Source organism: Ornithorhynchus anatinus, chromosome 9, assembly GCF_004115215.2.
Source record: "Ornithorhynchus anatinus isolate Pmale09 chromosome 9, mOrnAna1.pri.v4, whole genome shotgun sequence".
Taxonomy (NCBI): domain Eukaryota; kingdom Metazoa; phylum Chordata; class Mammalia; order Monotremata; family Ornithorhynchidae; genus Ornithorhynchus; species Ornithorhynchus anatinus.
The window spans coordinates 23,393,431-23,399,437 of NC_041736.1; the positions used below are offsets into that span (position 1 = coordinate 23,393,431).

The window sequence follows — 6,007 nt, forward strand, 5'->3', positions numbered from 1 at the left end:
TCTCTCCCTGACCGCCATCTTCAACTGTTCACTCTCCAGTGGTTTTTTCCCCACTGCTTCAAAACAAGCCCAAGCCTCCCCTCTCCTAAAAAAAACCCTCCCTTGACTCCACAACTCCTTCCAGTTATGGCCCCATCTCCCTCCTTCCGTTTCTCTCCAAACTCCTCGACTCAAGTTTCGCTTCTCCGGTCCTCTCTTTGACGCCCTCCAATGTGAAACAGGGACCATGTCCAACCTATCTTGTATCTACCCAAGCATTTAGAACAGTGCTTAACACATAGGAATTGCTTATAATAATAATGTTGGTATTTGTTAAGCGCTTACTACGTGCAGAGCACCGTTCTGGGGAATGAGGTCGTCCCACGTGAGGCTCACAGTCTTCATCCCCATTTTACAGATGAGGGAACTGAGGCACAGAGAAGTGAAGTGACTTGCCCACAGTCACACGGCTGACAAGGAAACACAATAATAATCTGTCTTACGCCGTCGTTTCCGACCTTTGGCGATTCCATGGACACATCTCCCCCGGAACGCCCCACCTCCATCTGAAATCGTTCTGGTAGAGGATCCATAGAGTTTCCTTGGTGAAAACACGCAAGTGGTTTTCCATTGCGTTCTTCCTCACAGTAAACTTTAGTCTCCTCCCTCGACTCTCTCCCATGCCGCCCCTGCCCAGTACAGGTGAGTTTTGACTCGTAGCAGATTGCCTTCCACTCACTAGCCACTGCCCAAACTGGAAATGGAATGGACAGGCCTCTGCTTGACTCTGCCTCTCTTAGCCGAGACTGGTAGAGTCCTGGAAACTCTCCAGATGCAATCCTGAGAGGAGATAATAACAGTACGATAATAATAATATTAATAATACTGAATAGGAGGGTTCTTTACCATCTGCCTAAAAATGGAAAATTCCCAACCAGGTAAAATTCCACAGTCACAGATGGATATCAAACTTGGGACTTGAATGGAAATCTCAGAGTTTCTGAGGCTATCAGCGGCTGCCAACTGCAGCCCCGTAAAAAGGCTAATAAATCCAGGTAGAATTTATCCTTGGCTCTTCGAAAATCTCCACGCTTCAGAGGAGGGACATTCATCCATCAAACACGTTCTTCCTCTCCAAAAGGCAGGAATCAGAAATTAGTGCCAGGCGAGAATCGTGGAGGCGAGTTTTCTTTTAGCCCAAAAGTAAAAGGCCGATTCCCTAAAAAGAAACCTTACACCTTGCCAACGTCAGAGCCAACCGAGAAGCCCAGAGACAGAGAAGACGAGTGTTTATTGTCCGTGTGGAAAAAAAATGCCTCGGTAAATCTCGTCTATTTTGAATTGCACCCTTTGAGGAGGGCAAGAACTTCCAAAACTGAACATGCCCAGAACTCAGTCTCCGTGTGGCCTGGACTAAAGTTCCATGTTTACCAAAGACAAACATCGTTGCATTTTGTCTGGCAGATTCCCCCCGCCTTGAAGGAGGGCTTTGTTAGTTAAAAAGGTTCCCCTTTTCTCAGCTCTCCACGTTAAAAGCGGCTCGGAGATATTTCTTGCCCCAAGCCCATCTTAAAGGGAATCGCTTGCCTCATCCGCCACTAGATGGAAATCTGGAAATCGCTTCTTCTTCAAATGACAAAAATGGGTTTTCAAGCAGTCAATCAGCTCTCTTCCCTCTGCTTCTCCTCCTTATCTTCTCCCTTTACAACCCAGCCCATTCCTTAATTCAGTCACATCGTATTTATTGAGCGCTTACTGTGTGCAGAGCACTGTACTCAGCACTTGGGAGAGTACCCAGGAAGTAGACACAGTCCCTGCCCACAGTGAGCTTACAGTCTAGAGGGATGAGCTGACAGTCTGGAGGAACACTTACCATTGCTTTTAACTTTAGTCTCTCCTCTCTCTCTAGCACTTTTCATCCTGGAGAAAATACCTCCCTCTTCACATCCTCCTGACCACTGCTCTCTTTTTCGTCAAATTTCAGGTGTGTCGACTGTGTGATCTCAGACCAGTCGCTTAGTAAGTGCTTAGCAAATGCCATAAAAAAAAAAAAAGAGATAGTCTTGAAAGTTATAGTGGGAGAAGAAAATGAAAAAGTAGGAGGGAGCTTATCGAGTGCCTTAAAGCCGACTGTCAGGAGCTTCTGCTTGGTGCAGAGGAATGGGTTTGAGAAGGGGGGAGAATGAATTTTTAGAAAAATGATCTGGGCAGCAGAGTGAAGTTTGGGCTGGAGTGGGGAGACTGGCGGAAGGGAGATCAGTGAGGAAGCTGATGCAGTAGACAAGTCGGGATAGTACAAATTTCTAGACAGTAAGTTTCCTGTGGGCGGGGAACGTGTCTACCAACTCTGTTATGGTGTATTCTCCCAAATGCTTAGCGAGGAGCTCTGCTCACAGTAAGTGCTCAATAAATGTGATTAACGGATTGATCTCTAGACCAGCATAGTGGCTGATTAGATTGAGAGGAAGAACGATGGGACTGTGACACAGATTGAATCAGGGAGTGAAGGAGAGGAGAAGTCAAGGATGAGGCTGAGGCCGGGGGCTTGTGGGATGCAGAGGATGATGGACAAGTTAGGACGAGTGAATGCATGGGCCTGAGAGTCAGGTCCCGGGTTCCCGGGTTCTAATCCCAACTCCGTCACTTTCCTGTTGTGTAACCTTGGTCGAGTCATTTTCCTTCTCTGAGCCTCTGTATCTTCATCTGTATCCTTCAATGGGGATTCAGTACCTGTTCTCCCTCCTACTCAAACTGTGATTCCAACGTAGGACAGGGGCTGTTTCCGACAGTTATCGCGTCTCTACCCTGGTATTTAGTACGGCGATCGGTAGATAATAAGCACTTGTCAAATTATTATTATCGTTAATGTTTAGGAGAGAAGATGAGTTCAGTTTGGACATTTTGAGCTTGAGGTGCTGGCCAGAACATCCATGTAGAGATGGCACGGTGACAGGGGGAAATGTGAGTTGGCAATAAATCGATATTATTGTCATCACTGTATCTGTTAAGCACTCATTAAGTATCAAGCACTGCTATAAGCACTGGGACAGAAACAAGTCAATCAGGTTGGACACAGTCCCTTTCCCACATGGAGCTCACGGTCTAAGTGGGAGGGAGAACAGGTATTTAATTCCCATTTTACAGTTGAGGAAACTGAGGCACAAAGAAATCAAGTGACTTGCCCGGAGTCACACAGCAAGCAATGACAGAGCAGGATTAGAACCCAGGTCCTCTGACTCTCAGGCCCTTGCTCTTTCCACTAGGCCGTGCTGCTTCTTAATCAATCAGTCAAAGGTTTTAAATGAATATGATGGTATCAGGTAAGTGCTTACTATGTGCCAAGCACTGTTCTAAGAGCAGGGGTAGATTCAAAGTAATCAGATTGTCCCACGTGGGGGCTCACAGTCTTAATCCCCATTTTACAGATGAGGTAACTGAGGTCCAGAGAAGTGAAGTGACTTGCCCACAGTCACACAGCTGACAAGTGGCGGAGCCAAGATTAGAACCCATGACCTCCGACTCCCAAGCCCGGGCTCTTTCAACTAAGCCACGCTGCGTGCTCACTGTGGGGGCGTCGTACTGAATGCCTGAAAGAATAAAAGGGGAGCGGCAACAGCTAGCACAGTAGTTTGAGGAATCATCCTCTTAGAGGAGCTAATTAAAGTCGAGGGATTGGGTGAGCTCTCCAAGGGCATGGTTGGAGATTCAAAATAGATGGGGACCCAGAAGGGAGCCCTGAGAGACAGTCCCTCTTGAGAAAAACAGTGTGATGTAGCGAAAAGATCGTGAGCGTGAGAGACAGAAGACCTGGGTTCTAATCCTGGTTCTGCCCCTTGCCTCCTCTGTGACCTTGGGTAAGTCACTTCACTTCTCTCAGCCTCAGATTCCTCATCTGGAACAGGGGATTCAATCCCAGTTCCCCCTTCTACTTAAATTGCGAGCCCCCGTGGCACAGGGAGCGTTTCTGGTCTGAATATTCTGGATTCATTCATTCACTCGTGTTAATTGAGCGCTTACTGTGTGCAGAGCACTGTACTGAGCGCTTGGAAAGTACAGTTCGGCAACAGATCGAGACAATCCCTAGCCAACAGCGGGCTCACGGTCTAACCCAGGGCTTAGTAAAGGGTCTGGCACAAAGTAAACACTTATTGTTTTATTAGTAAACGAGAGCCTCAGTGGAAAGAGCACGGGCTTGAGAGTCCGAGGTCATGGGTTCGAATCCTGGCTCCACCACTTGGCAGCTGTGTGACTGTGGGCAAGTCACTTAACTTCTCTGTGCCTCGGTTACCTCATCTGTAAAATGGGGATGAAGACTGTGAGCCTCACATGGGACAACCTGATTACGCTGCATCTACCCCAGCGCTTAGAACAGTGCTCTGCACATAGTAAGCGCTTAACACATACCAACATCATCATTATTATTATTAACAGAGATCGAGAAGGATCCGCCAGAGAGGAAAGAGGAGAAATAGGAGAGGAAGGTGCAAAACTCCTCGAGAGCAGGGAGCATGTATATTAGCTGCACTGTGTTCTCCCAAATGCTTAGCACAGCGATAGGCACAGAATAAGGACGCATGAAATACTACCGTTCGATAGATTAGGCCAGACAGTGACTAATTCCACCTTCGTTGCAATTTTGCAGTGGCAGAAAACCCGGGATTTGGAGGGGTTTCCGGCCCTGAAGCTAGCAGCTATAAGTGAGGCTGCGGAAATGGACCTAAACCATCCCACAGATCAGGTATTGTTTTTTGTTCTTTTAAATAATAAAACAGAAGGGACTCTGCAAGCTACATGAAACACTTCTTACTTCCGGCTCATCTTCCTTAAACCCAGAGTTTATGCCTTAAAGTCCAAAATACAGAATGCATTGTAATAATAATAATGGTATTTGTTTAGCGCTTACTAGGTGCCAGGCACTGTTCTAAGCACTGGTAGGTTGTCCCATGGGGGGCTCACAGCCTTGATCCTCATTTTACAGATGAGGTAACTGAGGCACAGAGAAGTCACACAGCAGACGAGTGGGGGACCGGGGATTTGAACCCACAACCCGACTCCCAAGCCCGTGCTTTTTCCGCTAAACCGCGCTGTGATTCATACAGTCCACGCTCTCCTTGATACATTTTTACCAAATCAGTTCATTAATTGTCTTTCTTGAGCACCGTGTGCAAGCCAGTGGACTATACACTTGGGAGAGTATAACAGAACAGAGTTAGTAGGCCTGTTCCCTGCTCACAACGAGTTTACAGTCTAGAGGAGGAGACAGACATTAACAAAAATAAATAAATGACAGATTTGTACATAAGTCCTCTGGGGCTGGGAGGGAGGATGCATAAAGGAAATAAGTCAAGGTGATGCAGAAGGGAGTGGGAGAAGAGCAAAGGGAGGTTTAGACAGGGAAGGCCTCTTCTCTATCTGTTGCCGAATTGTACATTCCAAGCGCTTAGTACAGTGCTCTGCACATAGTAAGTGCTCAATAAATACTATCGAATAAATGAATGAATGAGATGTACCTTCAATAAGGCTTTGAAAGGGGGGAGAGTCATTGTCAATATTTTTTGTAGCACTTATGTATCTATAAATTATTTAAATTCGTGTCTATCTCCCCCGGTGGACTTATTGTAAGTTCTTTGCGGTTAGGGAACATGTCTGTTGTATTGTATTCTCCCAAATGCTCAGAACAGTGCTCTGCACATAGTAAGCACTCAATAAATACTACTGATGGTGAAGATGATGATAATGGTGATAGTTTCCCCGCCTCCCCCCCACCCCCCCGCGACTCGTTTAACAAGATGGCCTGGAAAGAGAAATGCAAATTGGAAATCCTGGTCTACTACTCCACTTTTCCATTTTTCATTCATTTATTCATTCAATAGTATTTATTTACAGTAGCAGAGCACTGTACTAAGCGCTTGGAATGTACAAATCGGTAACAGATCGTCCCACCTGGCAAAATATTCTGTTCTATTTTCACCCGCTTCAACTTACAGAACCAAAGATTGGGAGATGTCTGGGCGTTTTTTAATAAACC

At 46.3% G+C, this 6,007-nt stretch overlaps 1 non-coding gene across 1 annotated transcript; it reads right to left on the reverse strand.

The window, feature by feature from the left end:
• Positions 1-691: 691 nt before the first annotated feature.
• LOC114814476 lies at positions 692-829 on the reverse strand. The gene has a single exon (XR_003762269.1). It is a non-coding gene; the product is annotated as a small nucleolar RNA SNORA7 (small nucleolar RNA).
• Positions 830-6,007: the final 5,178 nt, after the last annotated feature.